The sequence below is a fragment of the Labrus bergylta genome, chromosome 16 (assembly GCF_963930695.1).
Source record: "Labrus bergylta chromosome 16, fLabBer1.1, whole genome shotgun sequence".
Classification (NCBI taxonomy): domain Eukaryota; kingdom Metazoa; phylum Chordata; class Actinopteri; order Labriformes; family Labridae; genus Labrus; species Labrus bergylta.
In genome coordinates this window covers 23,065,365-23,091,031 of record NC_089210.1, presented here as the reverse complement: position 1 = coordinate 23,091,031, position 25,667 = coordinate 23,065,365, and the positions used below count along the sequence as shown (strand labels likewise).

The window sequence follows — 25,667 nt, the reverse complement described above, 5'->3', positions numbered from 1 at the left end:
ATCTGAAAGTTTATTCATATGTGCTCAGCATGTGAACATGCATGGGTGTGTGCAGTGAATGTTTGAATGTGCCTCCGCCACATACAATACAACATGCTCATGTAAGGAACAGTCTTCAGGTCTGTGAACATGCATTCAAATGCACTCACTGTGGTTGAAAAGGTCAGACAGAACAAATGGGAAATCTTTACTCATGTCTGGGCAAAGGTGCATACATCACATTCATGTGACACTTTGCATACATTTACTATAAGTGAGGTCAGGAGAAATAGTCCCTTCACCATCCTGGCATCTAGTATAGCTGTCAGTTAGGCCAGGATTTCTCAGGCCACACAGAGGGAGTCCCCTTTCATACAGCCATCTGTCTGATGCTTGTAATACAGCAGGGCTGCAGTGGCACAAGTGAGTTGTCCAACCTGCCAACCAGCAGCGGGTGATTGGACAGTGGAAAAAGCAGTTACTCTGTGTGTTTGGTTGTGCGGTGGAGAAAGAATCAAGCTTAAACTACTGCTTGGTTCAGCTAATTGTACTATTTTGTAAATGTTGCCAGAAGAAAGCATTACAAGTGCCTTAAGTGACTAGATTGGGGGGGGAGCTATATTATCATTCTTTGCCCACAGAAAGGAGCCTGCTAGCTGCTCTCCAGCAAAGCAGAACATTATGTTTTAGACCACAGAGTTTGGGGTAATGCAGTGAGAGCTTCCAGACCTTGAGGAGACCTTCCCTGCTACCCTCAAACATGCACACACACATTTACACACATACACACCATGTCCATAGCAAGTCTCACTATGTGAAGTATCAGAGGAATCATTCGAGGCTAGATAAAAACACAGTGCAAAGGTGGAAAAGATAATAACGGGGGGGGGGGGGGGGGGGGGGGGGGGTATTTCATTGACTTTGCACTACTTTGGCAGTTTTGATAATTTGATACTAAACTTCTGTGCTCCTGTTACAGATTTTGTGTTTTAATGATACATACTGGACTTTGTCACAGCTGACAAAGCTCTGGAAAAAAAAAAGAAAGTGTAAAACATTCTTGTTTTGTGTTGAGTAAATGATGCCATATGGCCAGTGTCACATGCAATCTTTGCTATTGGTCCACATTCCGCAGCCATGGAGGTGGCCGAGAGCTTTGCAGAGGAATAAAATAAAAAGAGACCAACTGAACAGTTACACAAGCTGTTTTCACATTAAGCGCTCCTGAAAATATAAAGACAATTTCAGGAGAGCCTGCCCCTGAAATCTTCCTCAGTTGCTTATTCACATATGTCTGTAACAGTGTGAAGTTTTCCCTGTTGGAAGTTCAGTGGGGGTGACTGTTGGGATGTAAGATATGAGATAAACAAAAAGGCGCTGAGCAGAGTCTGACACTGTAATTACTGTTTTTTTGCCTTCATATCAATGCAGATGTATTCACTTCTTCATCGGATGAGTGGAAAAGAACATAGGCTCACTGGCGAGCAGAAAGGAGTATGAATAGGTTTCATTACATGCACAACGATCATAATGGTTGCATGATACACGTCATCACCCGTGCCCACTCGCTCACGCTGAATTTTCCCAAATATTTCCTGCTGTGTGGACACATCGCCTCACCCTGAGACTTCACAAATACATTTTACTAAGTTTCTGACCAGAAAAAGTCAGAGTAAAGTCTAGTTGAATAAATGTGGTTGTTTGAGTTCACATATGCAGCTCACATGTGTTGTCATTGTTTTTCTGTGTGTGTGAAAACACCAATACAGTATTTACATTTAACACTACTGTATTAACATACAAACAGGCCCAGCCAGACCTAATGCAAGTCATGCTGCAAGAAAGGGCTGTTTGTGGGAGTATGTGTGTGTTAATGCTTGTATGCCTGTGCTTTTGTCAAGAAACACTGACTTGACTTTCTAAGCGGAACTCAATAATTAATTAAGAATTCTTTTATATTTTGCCCCCTCTTTGTTTCCTATTGGTTTTCTCTCTTTCAATTTTGTCTGCAATCAACTTTTAACATCTCTCCTTTTTCTTCTCCCTTGTGGGCCGAGTCATTAGCATAACAACTGAGTGAGGCACAAAAGCCCTATGGGCATGTGACAGGGTTGTGGGATGGGGGCACATGGACTGAGAGAGAGGGAGAGAGAGAGATGGAGAGAGAGAGAGGGAGAGAGAGAGAGAGAGCTTGCCCATGCTAATATCTGCAGCTGGGCCTTTGGTTTTGTTCTCTATGCAGCTGGGCTGGATGAGAGAGCCTGGATTCCAACACTCCCCCATCGGCATAAATCTTGCCATGCTCCAAGCTTGGAATACGGCAACAATGCCGCTGGGTCATTCTATGCCAAGTCGGCTGGGTCCGCACACACACACGCACGCACATGCTCACAAATAAATTGTTGTTGTGAGGGGTTGTTTGTAGCTACCAAGGCGTTTTTGTTTTTTGTCTTGTGGGATGCATATATTAAGCGTTTATCATTTGTTCAGTCCGAGGCTAAATGAGAACCCAGACGATGCTAATTATTCCTTTCAGACTCATTGGCATTGTCCACAGAACAGAACCAGACAAGATTGTGTCATGTGCAGGGGTCAACTTGACGATTTGTTTTGATGAGCACTTGTCACTAAAGATCTGGATCGCTGGGGAGTAATCACAAGTTATTCTTTGTCCTTGCAGTTGTTAAGATAATGTTATTTTGGGCCATGACTTTGGAAAGAGACAAACAGATACTAGACATGCTGCAACACTGTGACAGTCAGATGTGCTTCTTAACCTCTGACATATTCAGCGCCCACTAGACCGCTCTTCCATAGCGGTGGAATGCACCCCGACTGCACGGGCATGGATTAAAACAAAGCGCTGCTCAGCCACAGTGACAAACTTGTTCCCAAAACATTTGTCCACAGCTTTCAGCCTATCATTAATAACCCCATAAAGAGCTCTTTATGTCCGAGTGGACAGTGTCACTTTTTGGAGTCAACTTTGATGAGATGAATGTGCGTGGTGAGCTTGAATGCTTCGCAGCTGGGTGCGAGCCGGGCGCTGGTGACAGCGGGTACCAGGGCACAAATCCCATTGCAGAAAGGGCATCTTTGTTTGGCCCAGGTGCTCTCTGGATGCACTGCCCTCACATCCTGTGCAGTCTCATTCATTATGCATGAGCCGTACATTTAAAATCATGAGCTTCCTGTCAAAAGCCAGAAAAGGCAGGCCTGGCAAAGTGCACTTTCTGTTGCTTCAGAGGGAGAATAGAAGCGTAACATTTTCAAGACATTGAAAAGGGCCTAAAACGAAGGTCATTGTGTCTCCAGCAAGCATTATAAAATGTATTATAGCTTTTACTTCCCTAGAAAACAGCAAGGCTTCATAAAGGAATCAATGCTTTCAGCTCCACTGAAATGGATTTTCACAGTTGCCTACCTCCTCGGCACTCTGTATGGACTGCATGAATATGCATTGTGTTATGACAAGGAAAGTTTTTTTTTTTTTTGTGCAGCTTTTTGGATAGCTTTTGGTTGCAGAAGTTTGTCATCAGTGGCTGACATAATGAAAAAGAAATCCACTCCTCTCATGTGCCCCACTGCTCCCATGAGAAGATGTGGCTCAGTAATTACTGAAGGATTACAATAATCTACGTTTGGAAGCGTAACCTCCCTCCGGCCTTTGTGGCTCAGCACGAGATGAATCCAGCACAATTAAGCCATTTTGTTTCACTGCATGACTGTTCATTAGCATTATCTACACCAGTGGCTTCGGCTCTCAGACCGGGTCCCCCTCAGGTTCTCATCATTGCATCAGTTCCCTTGGTTACTGCTCTGTCTCTGTGAGTCTGGGGTCAGGAGGGTCAACGCCTGATGATGTGAGCAGACTGCTAGAGATACTCCTGAAAGTATCAAAACTCATCTCAACAGAGATCACTTTTGGACGACCAAAGTCATACCTGGTCATGCTCATCCTGTGGTTCCAACACATGAGAGCACCAGAAACCTGACGCATGGCTGACTTTCATGTGATGTGTAGTCAATCGATTAGTGTCCGTGCTTTATAGTATAAAGCCATTTAGCCTTGCACCAGTGGGGTGCCCTGCTTCTGGTAAAGGGTTGAGAACCTTGTTTAACATCCATAGCCTGGAGCAGCTTCCCACCAGCTGACCAGCCGATATGACCGGGACCTGAGCAATTGGCTCACGCAGGGGCACAACAGGTGGGGACATTAACCATTAAAGAGACACTTCTGCTGACCGTCTGGGGATGGAGTTAGACCTCTCAGCTTCCTCAGGCTTGAAATGATCATCTGGGGCAACTCAGCGCAGCTCGGCTTAAACAGGATTTAGGGAGTGAAACCCCCTTTTATCAGGGCTTACAAGGATGAGACCATAGCTGCTTAAGCAGATCCCTGAGATGTGATCCTGCTGGGAGGAATTCTCATAAAAGTAAAGACGTAAGAATATAATAGGGTGCTCTCTTTAGTGTTACATCATCTAATTAATTTCATTGTAAAAGTTAATGCTGCCAGGTCGAGACAAAGATGTTCAACATTGGTGCAGAAAAGTTTCATCATGCTGAGATTTGAATACATCGATACATCTGTATTGGGTATTAATGCAACTTTTGTCAGTATCTAAATTAATTTGACAGAAAAAGTGTGATTCATATTTTCTCAAACCACTTAGCGTTAGGAGTTAGTCAGGATTTGGTTTCCAATGGGTCCATGGGCTTTATGGGATTTGTCCTCAGTCTAGTGGTCACCTAAGTCTTATCCTGAATACTGTCACCTCTCATCTTTGACCAAATCTGGGGTCAGACGTAGAATATTGGCCGGTGATGAAAGGTGGGATATACCACCCACTGTTAGTTTCAGATTTAATCATGAGCTGCTCATACCACAAGCAGCAACTCCAGAAAATGCTCCTGTTTGTTTACGCTATTAAAATAAATTGCATGTTGTAACGCTCTACATGGTACTTAGGAACAGTTAATTCCAGATAACTTATTCAGGAATGTAACACACACATGCTCACCCAAGAGCACACTGAAAACACACACACACACAAAATAAACTCATAACAAATACCTTTCAGCTCACTGCAGGGTGTGCCGATTTGATTGAGCCTCCAAGTTTGACTTTAATTTGCTGTCCTGACAAGCTGTCATATTAAATATGTTATTGGTATACACTGAGATCACCCATTAGTGAAATGGAAAAATTAATTTGGCAGCAAAGTAGATTCCACTGTGAGGTCAGTGTCTGAGGGCCTGGATCTGGACCGCTCACAGCCTGCTGTGGGTCCGCCTGTCCAGTCCCTCGTTATAAGCCAGCTACCCCTAGGCCGCCATAGGCAAGATATCCAGTCATAAGACCCAAAAAGAATGGCATCAGTCACACTTTAATGGATCCTGGATTATTGTGCCCTCGTCCCTCCACCCCGCGGAGCATGAGGGTGGGTGGTTGGCTCCGATGCAGCCTCCAGGAGCAGCCCAAGTCTTTCCTTGTGACCCTTGCTGTTGCCTGTGGGCAAAATCAGCAGGACAGCTCCTAACCAGCAGGTCAAGCCCTGCTGTGTCATGCTACTTACTGGCCTCAATTTTGTCAAATTAGTAACCAATCTTAACTCTTGTTCTTTGAGGGTACCAATAATCACTCCAAGAGCACCAAAGGGACCAGTTTTGCCCTCTGCAGGTGGACGGACGGGAACAAAAGCAGCCTGCTAATCCTGCTGATAACATTCTTTCAGCATTAGACTGAAAGGAAGTAGCTCAGGGTGGCTTTTGCATCCTCTTGAAGAAAATCATGTGTGTGTAATATTCTCAATTATTTTCATGCAGAAAGAATATTCCCAAAAATGGCAGGCAATTTTGTCCCTGTCAGTGCACCATCGTTAATCATATTGTCTTCCTGTAGCCACGGGGATATATAGAAACTACACAGATGTGACTTTGAATGCCTCTTTTTTAACTCAGTGAAAAGTAATATGCACCTTCTGAAACATTCCACTTTTTTTACTGTTCATTTTAGCTATTTTCATTTACCTTTTGATCCGCTGCAAGATTATTTTCCATAGTTAATGATGAAACTTTCAAACAACTGGCATTTCCATATTTTCTGTCAAAATAAGAGCCTGATATTATGTAAACAGGAAGTGAAGTACCCATAGCTTAAGACAGTACAAAATTAAAGGATAACAAAAACTGTTTTAAAATGTAAAACAATAAGATTTTAAACATGCGATTGAAAATGTGATTAATCACAATTAAATATTGAAATTCAGCAAAGAATCCTAAAATTTTTAGCCCAACTTAAATCAATATTTAGTTGAGAATTGATTTGCAAATGAAGGAGCAATGCTTTTATCATTCCAGTGCAAAGTGTAAGGGGTAATAAAAGTAATCTGTTACAGTACTCTGATTACTTTTTACATTGTAATCTTGTATCATAGCAACAATACTGTTCCGATTTGGAAAACTTATTTTAAACATGGTGTTCATGCTCACTGGAATTGGCCTAACTTAAACTTGTGATTCTTTTTAAAGGAATGAACTGTGACAGAAGAATAAAAATGAGTTTCTAAAAGCTGACAGATTGAGCTCCTTGCAATGGGCTGCAAAACAACACTGCAATGTTTATCAGAGCTGCTCAATAAAGTTAGAACAATTAACTTCTGTAAAGGCAGCCTCTCAGACCGAGTGGCTGCTATCTGATCATTGGTACCACTTAGTGGGGACCTGCTGAGACCTCTGTTTATGCATTAACTGAGCAGCAATAATGAGCACTGGCCTCTCACAGTGCATGAGTCAAATCAAATTCCCTTGCCAATTAGAAGGAGATTTACACGAGACCCTGTAGCACAGAGGCTAATCTTCTTGTGCGATCTGCGCTGTTCCTGCACTAAAACAGCCTCTTATATTCTCATGGACCACTGGTGCTAGCCCTCGTGGTGGGATTTGTTTCTGTTTTCATATGCTTCTGCAGGATCGGGAGGGCTGGAGCCAGTCTGTGTGTGAGCATCCTGCTTGTGGAACAGTCCTGGCAAACGGCCCACTCAGGACATTTGACCCTGTGGATTTTTTTTTTTTTTTTCGTTCTTCTGTGTGGTTTTTTGGAGCTCGGGCTTTTCCTTTAGCAAGGGCTAAAAGGCTCAAAAGGGTGGAAAGCAAAATATTTTCATAAATCTCCTGGACGCCAGGTTGCATAAAAGGTTCCACAGGCGTTTGCATCAAACCTGGACTGTTGAGACCACAGATTCTGTTTTCTTTGCCATAAAACTGCTCTTTCCAAAAAAGCACATATATGTATATTCCATTTGCTTGATTCTTGTAAATTTAAATGAACTGAAAAATTAAGCTTGCTCCCCAAAGAAAAACAGGAGGCTAAATATATTAGGCATAGGAATATAAACTTCTCTCCATCTACTAATACATTGGGTTGAGCAACACACCCTAAGTATAGGGGGGTGTTGTGTTCTGTGAATGCAAAATGCCCCATATGTGAAATAATAGAACAATAAATCAGATTTTAAGGGAAAAACAAGTTCCCCTGCACTTGAACAATATTTATTATTTACCTGTATTTTCATTCAATGTATTTATGTGATTGAAGTGTTTAACTCACATCCTACATTGGTTAGATGTGGAATAGTGATCGTGACCTTACGTTTAAAGGTTATGTTTGGGCTTACTGTCACAGCTAGTTTGAGAGAGTATTCACCTTGCTGTCATAACAGCCATGGGCACAGCCTGCCAGAGCTCCTCACATCATTTGACTCTACAGAGAACAGAGGGAAGCCCCCAAAAGACCTGAAGACCTCCCTTGTTTACTGATGCAGGAGACTTTTTTGCATTTCTCCTTTGGTCTTAGGGGGTGGTGGTCCAAAAAAGAGGGGAAGGGGGAGCAGAATAGGTTCCTCTCAGGACTCTTTTCCTCCTTCCCCGCTTTGTTTGATTGTGGTGATTACAGGCTAGTTTGTTGGGGTTGTCTGGTCACAGTAATTGCAGGTTAGTTGTCCATCACTCCATGGTCTGTTGGTGCTGAGGGGAAAGGAGAACACAGAGCCCCGAAAAGAAAGGATCCATTTAATCAGCCGGGTGAAAAGGTGAAATCGAATCGTATGAATGAGCTTCTCACCTTTCTGTGAATGCCAAAAAAAGCAGGAGTTGAACTTATAAAATAAAAAAAAGCAACAACAGTGTGTTAGCATTGCCAGCAGTTGTGAAATAACTTTCATACAGGACACACAGTATGTGTTGTGTATCCTTATATTTTCCCTCTATAGGCAGAATTGCAGTGATTTTACCCGCTGTCTAAAAAAAGGTATCCTTGAGCGAACAGTTTAGCCATCAATCATTATATTAATGAGGCTCACTGGTTACCTAAAGTAAAAAAAAAAATGTTCCAATGATATTTGAGGGTGTGAAGTTATATAAGGCTGTTTATAATTTACAGCTTTATTCACCGCTGGGGCTTTCAGAGGTGGCTATACTGCCACTGGGGAGCTGCCGGAGTTGGAAAAGCTATGAATACCCTTTTACCACATTCCCAGCCTTATAAAGCAAACCCTCAATATGGACACAAACTCGTCAGCGTATGTTCTGAGAGCAAACTGCAAACCCTACAGGTATGGACCCAAGCTATGCTTCAAGAAAATACTGTAGAAAACATTGTACCAGTACTTTTTATCAGATTATTAAGTCTTAAACTTAATGATTTATCGGTTTTTCACTGTATCATTGCAACACGGCTGATAGTGTTTTCCGGGTATGATTTGCCTTCATGGCTTTATCAGTGCTCAGGATTAAGTCTGTTTGCTTAGGGACAAGAATGCAATTAACAGACTGATCGATGCTGGCATATCACTTGCAGTGACCAAGAGCAAACACGTTTTTTTCTTTTGAACAGATAGGAAAGGAATGTCAAATACGACCTGAGCTCCAAATACGTGGCTGCACAAGTTAGAGGCTGTTGTTATGTAAGAGGAAAATATCCGTGTTTCCCAAAGTCGAGAAATCTATAAGTCACCTGTTTGTTTTCACAAAGCTGCAGGTTCTATTTGTCATCCCACCCTAGTTCTCATCCCTCTGTCTGCAGCTGAACAATAGCTACAGAACCCCCTGCTGCTCTGCCAGGTGACCTCATCACATGGCCGCCAATCAGCCCTCGCTCACGCAAACAAAGGTCGAGCCGAGTGAAAATGCCAGCGCTGGTTCTCACAGTCACCCCGATAATATCTCCTCTCCCCCAGCCCAACACGCATTGACATGGAGCAGCGACACAGATAGAGTTGCAAATGGGCACTTCTATGAGTCAAAGCAGGGGAGGGTGGGACACTGGACATCCCCCCAGCGGACGCCTTGTTCTCCCATTAATTGATCGCTACTTGATCTTGGACGGCGATTCAGGGGTACTCTCTAGGGCAGGCCACCGGTCTCGGTGATATGTGTGGGAACTGTATGGAGGCCATGAAGGTGCACCTGCTAAATGGCCGTTTCGGCCTATTCCCCCAGCACCCTGCCTATTGTTAGGGATTTCTATTCAGTTTCCTTCTCAGGTGGCCACACACTGAAGAACTACCAAAGTGGGCTTCTCTCTTTTCAGAATAGCGGTCGTTTAAAAGACAAACCTGGTGAGGTTGAAAGAGTGACACGGGAAGAACACAGATGAGTGCAGAGCACAAGGAGGTCTCATGTCACACAGCAGTGATGTCAGAGGTTTTGTTGCAAATTTTGACTTTTCCTCTCCAAGTCCAGCGGCAGAACATATCTCTGCATGCCTTCTTTCTACAACAATTTGAAAGCAGTGGTTTAAAATGTAATACAGTTTACGAAACAAAAAGAAAGTAATTGAATGGCGACTGAAAAGTAATTTTTCATTGCAGAAAGGATGATCACAAGCCAACAATTAGCTTTAATGACAGCCTTATGTCCCTCAGCCTGCTGGTTGACCCATGGCCCTCACTTTAATGAGCGCTCTAATAAGGGACATTACTCTGTCAGTGTGGGGTCTCAACCCAGGGAGGATGGTAAGATGAAAGGTGCCCGCTGAAGTGTGGGCTGCAGGTGGGATTAAGAGACAGTGGGACAGACAGGTGCAGTAATAAGGTGTAACAGATACTAGAACAGTAGCTTTAACACGAACAAAAATTACTCTTTTTGTTGCTCAGTTTGGTTTCAAAGATACTGTTGATGTCTTCAAACTAAAATAATGTAATCTGTTGGTGTTTTATACATTCACAATACTCCAGAAACTTTCTCAACATTTTCAAGGTGAGCAGCAGGCTTGAATGCAAATCGTTGTTTTTTTCACCCCGACTTTACTCGGATTTGGCAGCAAGCCCCCTGCTAAAATATCCATGTGAAGTCGGGGTGAGCCTGTATTTTGCTTTTTACATAATGTCCTGCCTCCTGAGTTTCCAAGGGTCCGGCAGAGGAGAGGTGCACATGTCAACAGGCAACTCATGAAGTCTCAGGAGTGCATTTGTGTTGAAAAAGAAAGTCTATTGTCATCTTAATAGGTTTATTAGACTCTAAAGAGACAATAACATGATGTACATTTGTTTTTTTTATTGCAGAAATTATCGTTTTTTTCTTATTTTTAAATAAATGTCATCATAACTCAATTCTTAATAAATCACTTGTTTTGATTTTTCTGTTTTTCCTCATTGCTATCGGTGATCATTGGACTCAAATCCCTTCCTCGGGAGCATGTCATCACTGTGTCATTCTCACATGTCCATTCTAAGCTGAGGCTGTTACTCGCTGGCACACACCACCGCCGAGATCTTCAGAGAGAAGATAGAGAGGCGGAGGAGTGTTGGTGGGGTGGGAGTAGAAGGGGTTGAAGGGGGGGGTAGGAAAAGAGCCGGAATTAGCAGATTTAAATAAAGTCAACTTTCCGGCCATCTGGCCAGTGTTTGGGATAGAGGGGGAAGCCTTGAAGGCTGCCAGAGTCAGAGTGAGAAAGCTTTATTTTCAATGCTTTGTAAACCTTCAAGCAATACAACACTAAAAAATCTGTTAAAAAATTGTTTGAACATCTCCTAGAATATCTGTTAGTCACAGTTTGCAGTTGCCAACATATTTGCAGACAAGGCAGCATGTAAGAGTTTTTTAAAATGGATAACTAAAAACTAAACAATTATACAATTTTTCCATCTGTATCAACTCACTGCACTTCAGATTGATGAGTCAATCGCAGTACACCCTGGAGTCAGTGTAAGTGGATCTAGAGACATGCATCAGGGCTCAGGAAAAGTGGCACATGTGCTGATGAGAGGAAATCACATCATTTGAAGGCAGAATAAGGTGACCAAGAGGACATATCCCTAAAGCGAGCACTCTGAAATTAAGGACAAAACAATGTGTCAGCCAGTGATTGATCAGTCTGGGGTGTTTTGTCAAAATTCAGTCGTCTTTGCAGCCCCACCTCCAGGCACTTCCTATAATCAAAGGCCATGCCCACCCATGGCTAATTAGACATTAAGCAAACGTCAAGAGGGTCTGATTTAAAGCAGCCACCCTTAGACCTGAGCAAAACAAAGGGAGCAGAGTGAGGAAAAAGGGAGAGATCCGGATCAATATTGAGCGGCACTTTTGTTTGCTAAAACGCCACAGAGGCTGAAATAAATAAGACAGAGGAGGCAGAGAAGGGTCGGCGATTGCGTTCTCACGGCTCCCCGGGCGCTGCACCGAGAAAAAGGCACACCTGGTCCAACAAAGCCCAGGAAGAGGAGGAGGGGATGAGCATGCATGCTCCCACAGAACCTCGTACACAAACATACCCTATCTGACTACCTCTAGATCAAATAATCAAGAGGAGGTTTATGAGCGTTTCCTTCAAAGGCCAGCTGCAGGCTCATCCTAAGCAATTGTGGACTCTGGAGAAGATCGCTGAGGATTTATATGTTTTGAGACTCCTTAGTGAAGCCTGGGTCAGAAACTATAAAAAAGCCAGTGAAATTTTATGCGCCAGTTGTGAGAATGTGACTTCAGTTTGCAAGGGCATCTGCTACTCTAAAACATGCATGCTTTGTTTTTTTATGAGGCCCAAGAAGAAAGGAACAATATCATACAGTTGCCATAAGAAAATAAAAGTATCCTTGAAATGAATGTGAAGAATAAGAATTATTGTCTTGTTTTAATTCTGCATTTTGAAGAGCATTCTGTATGATATTTGTCAGTTTGTCTTTTTTTATGTCAACAAAGAATAGTGAGGTAGATCTACACTTTTCCAAATCGACAAATATCAAAGGGGAAATGTATTTCACGGCAATCGAAAGAGCTGTGGTTAAGAAATCAGCACTGCGAAAAAATGAGGTCTGGTGTCCTATAGTACATGGTCAGTTTAATTAAAGAAGTTCTAATTTTTGTGATGGATATATATGTTGTTTATGTCATCTCAACCAATGTCAAGGTCTCCAACTTACAAAATAATTCAACTGAATTAAAGAATTAGAGTCAAAAGGACAAACCTTTCTTTATGTTTGACCCAAATATGAAAAGATAAATACATATATTAAATGACATTAGTGAAGTTGGGCTGCACGGTGGTGCAGTGGTTACAGCTGTTGCCAACCAGCTGTTTGGCCATGTATGTAAAGAAAACACTGTGTTGTCAAAACAATAACATTATAAATACAAGTTAAGCAAACTAAATTATGTAAAGCTTGCGTTCAGTATGTTTCAAGCAACTGAGCACTGCTGAAGTGCCCTTGTCCAATTCACTGACCTCTTGTGTGCAGCTCTTCACTCTGACATCCCTCCTTTAGTGCATGTCCACAGGATCCTGTTTGTGTATGTATGTCTATAAACAGATTTAAAAAAAATAATTTCCCCTCAGGGATTAATAAAGTCTTCATGTTCTTAATTCAAATAATGCAAGAAAAGTTTTAAAAAAATGTGCAGAATGCGAAGAAAATACCTCTTGGAAGATCAAAGCTTATCTAAAAACTGATTTTTAACATAATGCCATATAGAAGCTAGGGCTTCAATGGCTTGATCAGCTAGAAAAAAACAATATCTTCCTCCATTCATATACTCTAGATTATCTACAGTATTTTCCATTAGTCCAACCAGCTTCACTTTAAATGTAGCCTATATATTAGATATATTATTTTCATTGCATATCAATTCCACAATTAAATTCAGTTGAGCAGTAATTTCTCCATAGCAGCATTAGAAATGTATGAACAAATACAGTACTTATACATATAGAATAATACACATACTGTATTACATACAGTGACATGATATTGGTAGTAATTGCAAATGCTGCAGTATTGCACTTTGGGCAGGTTTTAATTTGGTTCCAAGCTCATGTAAGCTCCTGATTCAAACAGTGACGTTCTCATTATGAGCTGCTGTCCTGAGGTTTTCTGTCACTTTGAGGCTAACAGAACAATCATTCTTTGGAGTTACAGGGTTTCCAGTCAAGTGAAAACGCTTCACTTCATCCCCTCACACCCAACCACTCCTCGCTCTGTAGCATCTGTGGCATGGCTCCCCCCGCCTGTAAATCATACTGTCACTTCTCACACTCAGCACCTCTGAAGCGTGAGCGCCTGAGCTGGTTTCAATTTGAGTCCTCGGCAAAGTTAATAAGTTTGAGATAAATTCAGCTGGCCTAGCTGGAGCTGATTTGGAACGGTGTACTCTTTCGCCCCCCTGATTAGCCCTGGTCCTAAACTTCAGTGGCAAAGCACAAAGAGAGAGTCTGTCTTGCCCTGACCCCTAATGCAGTGTGACCCCATGCAGAGAAGCCTGTTATCATTGCTAGTTACAGAGTTCAGGTTACAGGTGAGTCAGGTACTAAAAGGATAGCGTAGGCTGGCTGCTAGCTCTGGGGGTTCACTTGGGAATACATTTTGAGAGCATCCAGGTCAGTGAATCTTCAGGTGTGGTGCTAATAATGAAGCTGGGCCTAAAACAAGGAGCAACTTCAAAATAGACAAGTGTAATAATGCAGAAAATTGGACGCGGACAAGTCATCATTGTACCAAGAGTGAAATTATTCATAGTAATTGAGAGTGGCTTGCCACACATAAGTGCCCGTGCCATTTAGTAAAATAAACCTCACATGGAGCTAATATTCATCCGTGGTAACCTTTGGCAACTGGCATGATGTTGGTAAGCACCCGTTTGGCACTCATTAACCAGCTGGAAGTGACTAGAGCCCTTTCTGCTTCCCACCACATGATTGGAGACAACCCCCAGTAACCCAACGCAGGTCCCAATTATAGATAATTTAAGACTTAAGCAATTTGGACAGATTTCTGGAAATTACTGTAGAGGTCTTGTTGCTGTCGCCGAGCAGAAACGAGAGTGGGATATTTTGACAGGTTTTTACCACAAACCAGTCCTCGGATACACAAAGGCAGAGGTTACATGGTGCCTAATATCCATGTGTTGATTGGGGCTAAAGTCAGGGGGTTAAGCAAGGTCTAGTTAGCCGGGTTCTGAATTACCACAGAGAAGGTTAAGCAAAACATCAGGCCTTCGTCCCACCTGTCCACCAATTACCACTACATAAACACGATGGTTGGCCGGCTGCATGCACACGCATAAGATACATTTACGTAGGTGGTCGGACTTCCCCAATTAAGGAATCCGACAACTGGTGTGAAACTGAAAAATGTTCAGTATGAGCAAAATACTGTATGAGCAATCTGTAGAAGGTTTTGAGAGTAGCAGCAATACAATGCAATCAAAGAGAGCAAAAGAATGACCCAAAAAAGAGATTTTCTAAGGCTATTCTGTTACTGTAACTGTTGCTTCTCTTCAATGCTTTTGCCCTATGACACATCTCTCTCATTGCGTCTGAGCCTTTTTCCCCTGCTGTCTTTGGCCCCTGCGACCTGGTTGTGTTAACAGGTGGATGCACCCATGTTTGCTGCCCGTCTCTCTCTGTCTGCCAATGATGGTCAGACAGGAAGCTGGCCAGACTGCGGTCAGCCCGAGCCAGTGTCTGAATCTTTTCGGCTAGGTGTGAGAAAGAGTCCGTGACATCACTGTTGAAGGAGGAGGCTGTGTATCTATTTCTGGCTCTGCTTAAATACACGGCATCCTAAATCGGACACACTTCCATTCAAATTAGATATCCCTAAGATACAGAATGCAAAACATGAAAATTGTGGAGACGTATGAATACCTCAGCCTAGAAGTATTCTATACTGCAAGTATGGTCTCATGTGGTGGCACCGGCAGGATTATGTTTTATAGTATGCACAAGAACTATCCCCTTACATGGATAGATCATCTTTAATGACTAGATTCCCATGAATGCACATACATATGAAGTTAATTCAGCGTCTATCTGTTGATCAAACTCTTGCAGAACAGCATCTGTATTGATTCCAAATGACGGATTCCAGCCAGTTGTTTGTCAGTCATTTTAAATATCATAAGAGGAAACTTTAAGATAGTGTTTATGTTGAGTTAACTGCCATGATGGATTCCTCACAAAACTTTTGGTCATCTGATATTAACAGTGTCACCAAGAGCGCTCAAAACCTTCCCAGGAAATTTACCTGTCACCTAGAACCAGTGACATTTACACCAATCACAGGCCATCAATTAAATGCATCACTACTTTAGGAGGTGGAGTAAATTAAGAAGATTATAAAGAGTTAAAAAAAATGGCTCTGTTGTTATCAGAGTTTGATTTTCACGAAGGAAAAAAAATGACCCTATAAAATGTGTTCACAGTGCGTACAGGATTACAGCTGCCGGCGCCACTGGTCTCATGCAGTGCATTGGTTAGGATAAAATTTGTGACAAAATCCGCTGAAAATGGGCTTTGACATAAAGTTGGACAACCCTTTGGAATTGAGTTAATGCTTGTTATAAAGGTATCTGCTTTCTCTGATTTTAGTTGAACCCTAAAGGCATTAGGAGAACCAGGACTAATCCTATGTTCTTCCTGCTGCTAGGCCCTGCTGTGTATTAGAGACCTGCTGTTCTGTGGACCTCAAATATCCCAACATATTCAGGTCTAATTCCAGCTGTGATGGTCATTTCATTCAGGCCAGGGGATTACAATATCTGCGTGAATGTGCATATGTGTGAATACATGACATTGTGCGTGTGGTCTCATTCACATCACACATCCATGCCCCCTCCCTACTCCTGGGTCACTACCACTTCACCCAGAGACACAATTAAGAGTCCGGGCCGGAAAGCAGGCGTGAGCGGGTGGACGCTGAGACGAGACAGGCTCGCCGGGGCAGTTCCTTTCCCTTCGTGTCTCTAAAGGCTCCTTTGGCACGACGCAGACGGACCGACATGTCAGAGCAGAGCAAAAGAGCAATCTGTCTCAACACAGTTGGCTGACTGCGAGACCTGAAGCAATCCCAACACGTAGCATCTCTGTGCTTGCTTTGCACTGAGCCGTGCGCGCTCACACAGAGGGAAACAGGAAGGCCTGACCAGGCCAGCATTTCACAGCAGTTGAGGTGGTCTGCACCCAGAGCTGCTGAACTCACAGGACGTAGCCACTGGTCATTTTCTCTGCTGTAGGCCAGCTTTTCTTCAGAGCCAATTCTTTTTCTAAAAGCTACTGCCCACTCTGCATTACAAGGTCATAACTTACCAGCAGATGCTTCTTTTTTCATGTGCAAAGACAGAATCTTTACATTTTTAATTCCCAAATATATACAACATCATTCTCTAATGTTAGATCTAAATAAATGCTCATAAATGATCAATTGAGCACCAGTGTCCTCTGTCAACAACCTGAGACAAATCGCCTTTTAAATGTCTATTCCAGAGTCCCTGAGGTCAAATGACAGTCCTGACTACATATAAAGGGCTATATTTAGGACAGTGTCTTGTATTGCCTCTAGCACCCCATTAACCTCTGGCCTCTAACTAGGCACTAAGCTGCTGCTGGTTCACAGCTGGGACACAACTCTGTCCAGCGAGGCTGGTGATAATTTATCTGTTGGATGGTGACCCAAAGAAAAAGGAGACGCCAGATAAATATGGGTAAAACATAAAAGTAAAAACTTTCTTGGACTCTATGTATTTGTATTGCAATGACAGTACGAGTGTTTCATTTGTTAAACCCCTGTTTAGCCACTGTGATCTCTCAAAAGGCTGATGAGTGTGTTTGAGCACCTCCTCTAACGTGGTATTGTCAGGACCGAGCAGAGAACCCCTGTCCTTTTGTTTTTGATGTTTACTCAGAACAAACATACAGATTTACTGCTTAGAAATGTAAGTGCTAAGTGAGAGTGTTGGGTCTCATTGGGTTTTTCAAGGCGACTATAATCAGGTCTTTGAGCTTGTCTGATAAGAAGTGTTTGCTTAACATTAACCTTTGATATATTGAGTAAGTCATGGTGCTGTTTTAGTTCCAATTTAGTTAATTTAACATCCAAGGTCATCTGAATTATGGGCTCAAAAATGACAGTAGTTATATTTACATGATCATTACTGTACCTATTATTGCTCAAGTTTGTAATTTTTCTGTTATCACTAGCATTGCTATTAGCCTTGATATGTGTTATTTTCTTGCTGTGTGTACGTCTACCTGTCTGGATGTCTGCCTGCTTTATATCAATCTCTCTTTTTCCTCTCTCTCTTTCTGGTTCCGCCAACCACCAACTACTTAATGAGAAATTGAAACACAAATTTCTAATATTTTTCAACCAATGAGATTTGTTTTATGGGAACAATGGTGAGCCTTATCCTGATTTGGCACAGAAGGTACCTCAAAAGTAAACAGATTTATTATAAATTATAAAATGAATTTCAACTCTGAATTGAACAATTTAAAAAGATTCCAAATACTTGCACATTTCAAGAGTTGTAAAATTGTCCGTATTTTCGAGTGTCTTATTGGTTTCTGGTGTTTGACACCCAGGTGACAGGTGTTTGTATTTCCCTTCCTGTAACCCACAGTAGGTTTATTTAGGTTTTCACATACAGACTACATCCAACTCCCAGCTCCTGCTCTATCCTATACAACAGGAGGAAGGCATCAGCTGTGACTCACTTTTCTATCTGGGCAGCTCTGCCAGCCTGAAACACAGCTGAGGTCCTGCATGTAACTTAGCCTCCTTCCCTTTTTAACCCCCAGCTGTAAAATGACACAAATCCTCAAGTAGCTCCTCAGCAGCCATCAAACCCCAAGTGCCTGTTAAAACTCACCGACTCCCCCTCACCTCCACCATCCCACTCTTGTCTTATAAAACCAGGAGCCATAAAACCGCCACTGGGCTCATTCTTACTCTCCATGTGTCCTCTGTCGGACAATTCTTACATAAAGATGTCATGATTAATATTTTGAATGTGGCTGCTGTAATTGGTCATTCATATTAAGCAGTTTGAGATCAAAGGTCAGACCACAGATGCTGCAAATCGTTCTCTACAAGTAGGTGCTCATTCTTGTTTGGAGCACATTTTATTTCCATTGCAAACTACAAGTACTGATTGTTTGCCGTCCAGCAATATCAATATATTGGGGACTAGTATTTAATGTGCAAGTCATGAAGTCACCCGAGCCAAGTGTGCATGGTGCGCTTCCCCATAAAGAAGCAAACAGAAAGTGACTGGAAACTTTTATGACCAGCTTCCAGGCGGACACGAGGAAAACATCACCAGCCTGAGTAAGTGTGCAGAGGAGTTGGATGTCAGCACCAAAACCGCCCCTCCCGATCCCCACACCACCCCTCCTTTTCTGTGCTCCAACTCCACCCTTATTCTCTGCCACTCACTAAGATGAAAATCTTGGCCGCTGTTAAATTCTTTCCCTCGTTTTTAAAGGCCAAAAAAAGAAAATGATTGACATTATCATACTTCAGTGAGTCACCTTAAAGACACTAACATGACAATGTTTCAAAGCAAATCACTTTACAAAGAGCCAGGTGCAGAATCGCCTGCAGAAAGCAGCCATAAAAAGTTTTATGGAACAATAAATTATTAAACGGCAAGCAAGTAGGCTTGGATTTGATTAGCTACTTATCATGCATAAACATATTTCTTGTCGTATACAGTGTAAGTTGTGCTTTCAGTCTGCTTTTGAATAGACTTGCACACAGTTTCGCGGAGAAAAAGATGTTGGGCTTTGCATCTTCTACAGCTACATGGAAACAATTACTTCCTGGCAAATGCAAAGTTGTTGGCAGATCTTTTCCTCGCTGTGTGTGTGTGTGTGTGTGTGTGTGTCTGTGTGTGTGTGCTTGTGTGTGCTCTTTCCTATGTGTAGTTACACTTAAGCACAAAGAGTATAATTGCCACTGAAACGTCACCAGGTTTCATTTGACAAGTGTGCTGTGCATCAGCCAAGCAACATCTGGACGCAAACAGAGAAGTGACTGCCAAGCACATGCGTTACGGCTCAACCCTCTCTGCATGAGGATGCCTGCGAGGCTGAGAATTAGCTGAGAAAGTGGTGTAAATGTTGTGAAGTAGGAGCGTCTCTTTGTCTGCCACTCCACACTGATCCCCCCGCCCCTCAAAACTCAATAATCCAAATAAAAAAAAGTAGCTGCAGACATAATGTTGCATGATGTTTGAGGGAAGACAAGGGGTAGCTGGTCATAAAAGCTGCACAAATACAAATAAAAACTACACTAAAAATAAAGCTAAAGGTTATAGTCACCCCAAGGAAGCATAAAATCCTCATAAAATAAGGTCCTCTAATGCAAAAAGATGTAATAAATATCTCTTTCAGTGTTTTTACTGGACATATTAACTTCACAAGTGGCTGCTGTGACCACATCCATGCACAACTCCCTCTGCAGTGGTCCTTCTTCGTGCTCTCAGGGATTTAAGCATGCAAGTTAAGGTCAAAACTTGGAATTTGTGATAATGATTTAATACAATTTAAGCAGTTTAAAAAAAGTTAAAATGGTGGAGGAAGAAATCATTGCAAAAACAGGAGATGAAAAATGTAAAACTGAACATTGTAAAGGTTACAAACCATTAAAATGAAAGATTCTCAGTAAATGGGTTTTAAGGATAAATGTGTTGAAAGGTCAAATTTACCAAGAGTGTCTAAGTAGACAGCCAAGGCATTTACTTTAATCCAAGGCTGATCATGTTAAAACTAATCAAGGACATTCTTTGGATCAGATTTCAGATCTTGGAAAATACTCGTACAATCTATTTTCTCTCAGGTTGAAATTCAAACAAGTGGTTTCCAGCTTCACAAACACCTGGCAGAGCAGAATATTCCTCTTGGTTTTTTTTTTAGTATGCACCACACCGTCTGCAAACAAGCGATGAATACTGAACGCCGTCCTCAGATGAACTCTGACCCGGTTGCCTCTGAAATGTAGAGTGGAGGGCCTCTCTGTTCTGCATGTTTAATGAGAGCGGCTGACAAATTGAATTGTGCCTGAAAAGTGCCTACTGAAGCAGGAGACGGGTTGGTTAGACGAAGAAATTAGCTACCAGGGCCTGTTCTCTGTTGGCTTTAAATGAATCTGATTGGCTGTCAACAACAACGGTTAGCATTTCCTTTCCCTAAGTTATGTAAATTGCGAGCTCTTTTGCAGGATGACGGAAATACGCCTTATATTTTAAAGTGTTATGGCGTGTTTCTCAGTGATGTAGGGACTGCAGGAGGATAGGCAGGCTATCCTTTGGAATTATATTGTGCTAAAAGGCATTGCCAATGCATGTAGAAGAATTCCCTTAAGGAACAAAAAGAGATGATCAGGACATGGAGGTCTATGCTTGATAGGTGTGTAGCATGGTTAATTAGTCCAAGGAATTAGTATCCCTTAACATTCTTCAAACAAATGTTTTGTAAATTTTACTTTTTTAACCATTTCTCATCCTTCAATGAAAACTTGAGCTGCATGTTTTCCTGGAGGTAAGACTGTGTACATCAAGGCATCAAACTGCCCTTTAAAAAAGCATCAACCTAAAGAAGTATCTCCACTGACTTGCTTGTGCACACACACATCTGTTGCTGGTTTTAGACTATTGAGGCTACTCTTTCACATGCAATCCCTCGCACTATCCAAAGGATAAGTAATAATTGATGAGACAACTGTAAAATGGTGATCAGTTGCTGAGTGTTATAGAAACCTTATGACAGCATGATAGACCAGGGGAGGGCTGTCCAGCTTGCAGATGTCTGGCTGAGTGACTGGCTGCAAAGTTTCATGGGCCGGATTTTCTCTCAGGGGAGCCGCAGCCGAGACTGACAGCTTTTAGGGCGAGCGGGGTGGAGGGAGAACAGGAAAGAGGTGATGCAGAGCATCAGAGGCCGGGCCATTTTTATGAGTTTTATTTTGGAAGGACACTCTATCTCTTGTAATGGTGATGCTGGTTGAATGAAAAAAAAATAGGCATGGAATGGGGCCAGTGCACGACAGGGAGGTAAAATGAAGAGTGCAGCGATGATGATGATGATGATTAGGCTTCCTGACTGCTTCAGGCAGCCTAGCTAATCAAACTTTGGATTTTATTGTCGGATCAGTTAAGTAAACTCAAATCTGGCTGCTGTCTGCTTTCGCCTTGTGCACCCATTCATATTTTCGTTTGCCTTTTCTTGGCTCAGAAAGTTGGCATGGACATGGACTGAGACATTAGTCTGTCTGAATTTCTTTTCATTTAAGACATCTTTAAACCCGCACCCCCAACTCTATGGATGAATGTAGAGTTTAATAATTTCATGATACATTCATAGTCCACAGATAGCTTTATACTAAAGGTTAGTTTAAGAACCCGACCTTATCTTAACAAAAAACTTCTTATACTCAGATGTCTGCTAAAACATGGTCACTGTTCTTTAAAATACATTTGCATTGCTCTGTTTGAGCTGTTCTTACGGGTTGCAGACCCAGTTAAATCTAGTTCATATATAGAACTCCTCAAATGTTTACTTCAGTTATATCCTTAACCTAAAATATGCCAAAGTCGAAAGAGAACTCAGACATTTGAATACTATCACAGCACAGACATCTTGCTCCAAAATAAAAAACTCTTTGGATGACAAACTTCACATTAATAAGAAAGTGTATATCTAATGGGTATTTCCCTGTAAAATGAATAAATATTTTGTCATAATACAAGTTGGAGTGCTTACTGGGTACCTCAAAGAGTCACTTGTCAAGTCTCCGTATAAATGTTTGCCCACCATTAAGCAATTTACAGTTCAATAATGCCAACCCATTCTAGGACTCCCGAGGTGATAATAAGAGAAATAGAGTGGCTGTCATGTGGGATGGTTCTACAGGGATGAGATCATTATTATGTAATTGGCTCTGATATTGCAGTCTCTCTCAATGTGTGAAAGTGGGCATCACCCACACTGACTCCCTGTAGCCCCGCCAAACCGCAGCGTTTGGAGAACAGCCCTGAGATCCACCATATAGGCTTGGCTCAGACTGCAGGAGTTTTGTGCCAATTTACACCCAATTCACATCGTCTAACAAAGGGGGAGGGATCTGTTTTGTAATATGTAATGTAAGAAGTGCACGAACGTCACATTGCCTCATGTGAACCATTTCAATAATATCAAAATCATTATATATTGGGGATCAAAAAAATCAGAAGAATTTAGAGCCAGGCCACAACAACCAATGAGAAAGAAGCTGCCAGAACAATTGGCGGAGAAATCATCCTGTATTTGATTTCTCTCTATTTCCTAACAACAAGTTATAAACGTAGAGGTAAAAAATAAGACTATTGGTGGTATATTGGGAGTGAGCCAATATTGAATTACCAATAATCATTCATGTCAGAAAGAAATTTATGCAGAACTCAAAAGAAGGTGGTGGGGTTGGGGAAGTGGAGTCAGTTTTCAAAATGCGATAAAAATCAGCTGGCGCCTGCTGAGGAGGTTCCCGTGTACGTCCTGTCACCACCAAGGACAAAATCTCTCCACAGTCACGCCTTAAACAAGGATTTCCACTTTAATGCTCTTGAGTGTATCTTTATGTAAGAGGTAATCTTTGTTCTATACCATACAAAGTTCAGGCTACTTAACTTACACTCTTATTTTGCAGATCTGTTCTAATTAAAACTTGTCACATTGAACCAAGTGCCACCTCAAGGCCAAATGACATTCCTCATGAACACAATTCTGATACTTTAATTGTCTTCCTCGAGCTCGAGTAACAGATATTTGCTTCTCTCAAGCCCCTTCCTGCTCATATTCTCTGCGATTTTTCCCATGTTGTTGTTTTTTCATGCCATTAGCCTTCACCTTCAACTGCAACGTTTAGCCCCCAGTGGGACTGCATGCTTCTTGCGTCGCACCCTCTCCCTCTCTGGGCTTGTGATCTTCAGGCCGGTGAGAAACATGCAGAGGTGTTCCTTTTCCTTCCTGTTCCATGCACGAGTTGAAGTGGTGACCCAAGAGACTGGGATAGAGCTGACTGACAAACCTTTGCCAACCCCCCCCTATTCACTCACTATCGTTGGTTTATCCATTGGACTTCATCTGCTCCTTCTCTGGGTCTGCCATCTGCACGTCCCTCTGTACAGACACCCATTGTTAAAGAGTTAGGCCTCAGTGAGCAACTTCAACCAACCTAAAGTGCGCTGAAGCCAGTTTCAGCTCACAGGAGTGCGCTGAGGTGTAGGTGCTGGGTAACTCTAGATTTTTAATTACAGACTGAGCATAGCTGCGATAAGAGGGTCATGGCTTCCTGATAACCTGTTTGGTGAGTCAGTGGCTGTTTGTCACCCAGACGTAGGGTAAGCTGTGAGAACGGGACAAAACCTCATCTTTGTGTCAATACTGGTACGTATCTCTGATATTTCTGTAGACTCAAAGAGAGAGCCGCCATCTGTTTTCCCCTCTGACAGTTAAACCACACACCTGAGTCATTATGCAAAGTCTACCCCCAATACAGGTACAAATCCAGACACTGCAATGTGAACAGGGTTGTTTTACAGGAGACAGACTTTGGCAGGCACATCTCTTTATTTATTTTCTCCTTGTTTGTGGTAAGTGTATAATGGTCAATCAAAAAATACATAGAACAATGACTAAAGGTCATGAAACTTTTAAAAAGTCCAAAGATAAAAATGAAGTGTGTGTTTATTGACACCCCATTTTGTTTTTTTACAATTTTTCAGTCACCAGGGCAATAACCAGGTTTTAGGTCCGCCAGCTAACCTGTCATGAACTCACCAGTCTACTGCCAGGACGCAGCGAGCTTCATCAGTCAGGACAGCTCTGAGCTCTGCAGCAAATCTAATAAACCAGTAACAGTTTTCTTACTCCCACCAAGAATGGTAACCAAGCTGCTCAAATATTGGATCTCAGGAAATAGTGAAGGACAATTTCCCTTCGAGCGTAACATTAGAATGCACAGGCCTGGCTCCCGGAGGTTCGGGGCCACCACCGCTGGGTCACTCCAATTAAACGGAGCTTCCCTGCTGTGGCCCGAGCCAGCCTGAACACGGGAGCACCCGAGGGGAGCTGGAGGAAGAAGTAGAGGAAGGAGAGATGAGAGACACACACATCCCTGAGCAGTGTGTTATGCTTGGCACATATTTGGCCCAGCGGCTCTCCCTGTCTACACTTCTGGGTCCTGATTATGCTGCAAAGTGATCATTAGAAAGAAAAAAAAAAAGAGAAAAACATTCAAGGACAGCAAGAGTAAAGACAAAGCATCTGCTACTTCAGCAGACTTTTCCATCAGGTTTAAAAATGAGTTCAGGATTTTAAGGAATCTGTACATTTCAAACTGCTTTATGTCACGAAATCTGGCTAAAAAGTCGAGGCTGCAGCATACTGTATTTGATAAGTTAACTTGGGCTGTTTGTGTTCTCTTCCACAAGTTTCCAATGTCTGCAAAACAGATTGATGTGCTCCTTGTTGAAATAAATAAATCTATTAAAACCATACATAGAAATGTTTAACACTGGTGTATACAGTGTCACTAAAAGCAGTTTGTTGACCTTCTCCTTTCCCTTTGCCTTGAAATAGGATTTATCAAGAATAGACTTGGATTTCCCCGTTGAAATAAGACACTGTTTTAAAGCCCTTAAAGTATGCCATTGTTCATTTCACCCCTGCCCTTTCTGGATGTATTAATCCCATTGCCACGGTCTAATGCTGAAATCCCCAGTGGAAACACCTAAGAGGACTGGATCTGCTCGACCACACATGATATTCCTATTTCCCCTGCAACAAGTGATATCAAAGCTATCACCATGGCGACCGCTGAGCAGCTAAGAGGAAGTACATCTGTATGTCATTTATTTGTGAGTTTTTCAGCGACAGTTTGTTGCCAGCTCTGCTGCAGGTGCTGCGCTCTGGAAGGTGATCAGATATCATCACTCTTTCATTAACTCAGCATTTCTAGTATCACAGTGACTGTGTAGGAAGAAAGGCCCCTTTCATGGGTCATCCCGACTAATGAGGTCTGCTGAAAGGAGCAGGTTAAGGTGGAAGGATAATGAAACAGGAGAGAAGGGGGGAGAAATGTGACAAAAAACATGACACCAGGGATTTGTGAAATTAGGCAATGTTTTTATTTTTGAATTACAGAAATAGAAAACAGAAAAATAGAATTGTTCATCTAAATATTACCTGGATTATTGAAACCACACTGAGTAAAAGCTCTTTTGAGAAATAAAAAAAAATATGTAAACAAGGACAGGCTAAAAATAGAGTGGAAAAATAAGGAAACATATTATTGCTTTATTTTTAGGTTATGACACAGCAGGCGACAACAACAGCCTCATTTTCACTCGATCATAGCAAAAAAGTAGGAGGAGAGAAT

General features: G+C 42.1%; 1 long non-coding RNA gene across 1 annotated transcript in view; it reads left to right on the top strand.

Annotated features, from left to right (window-relative positions):
* Positions 1-24,752, top strand: part of LOC114920989 (uncharacterized) — a 124,267-nt gene extending 99,515 nt beyond the window's left edge. Inside the window, exon 4 of the long non-coding RNA XR_003809280.2 lies at positions 24,013-24,752. This is a non-coding gene — a long non-coding RNA (uncharacterized lncRNA). The remainder of the gene's footprint in view (positions 1-24,012) is intronic.
* Positions 24,753-25,667: the final 915 nt, after the last annotated feature.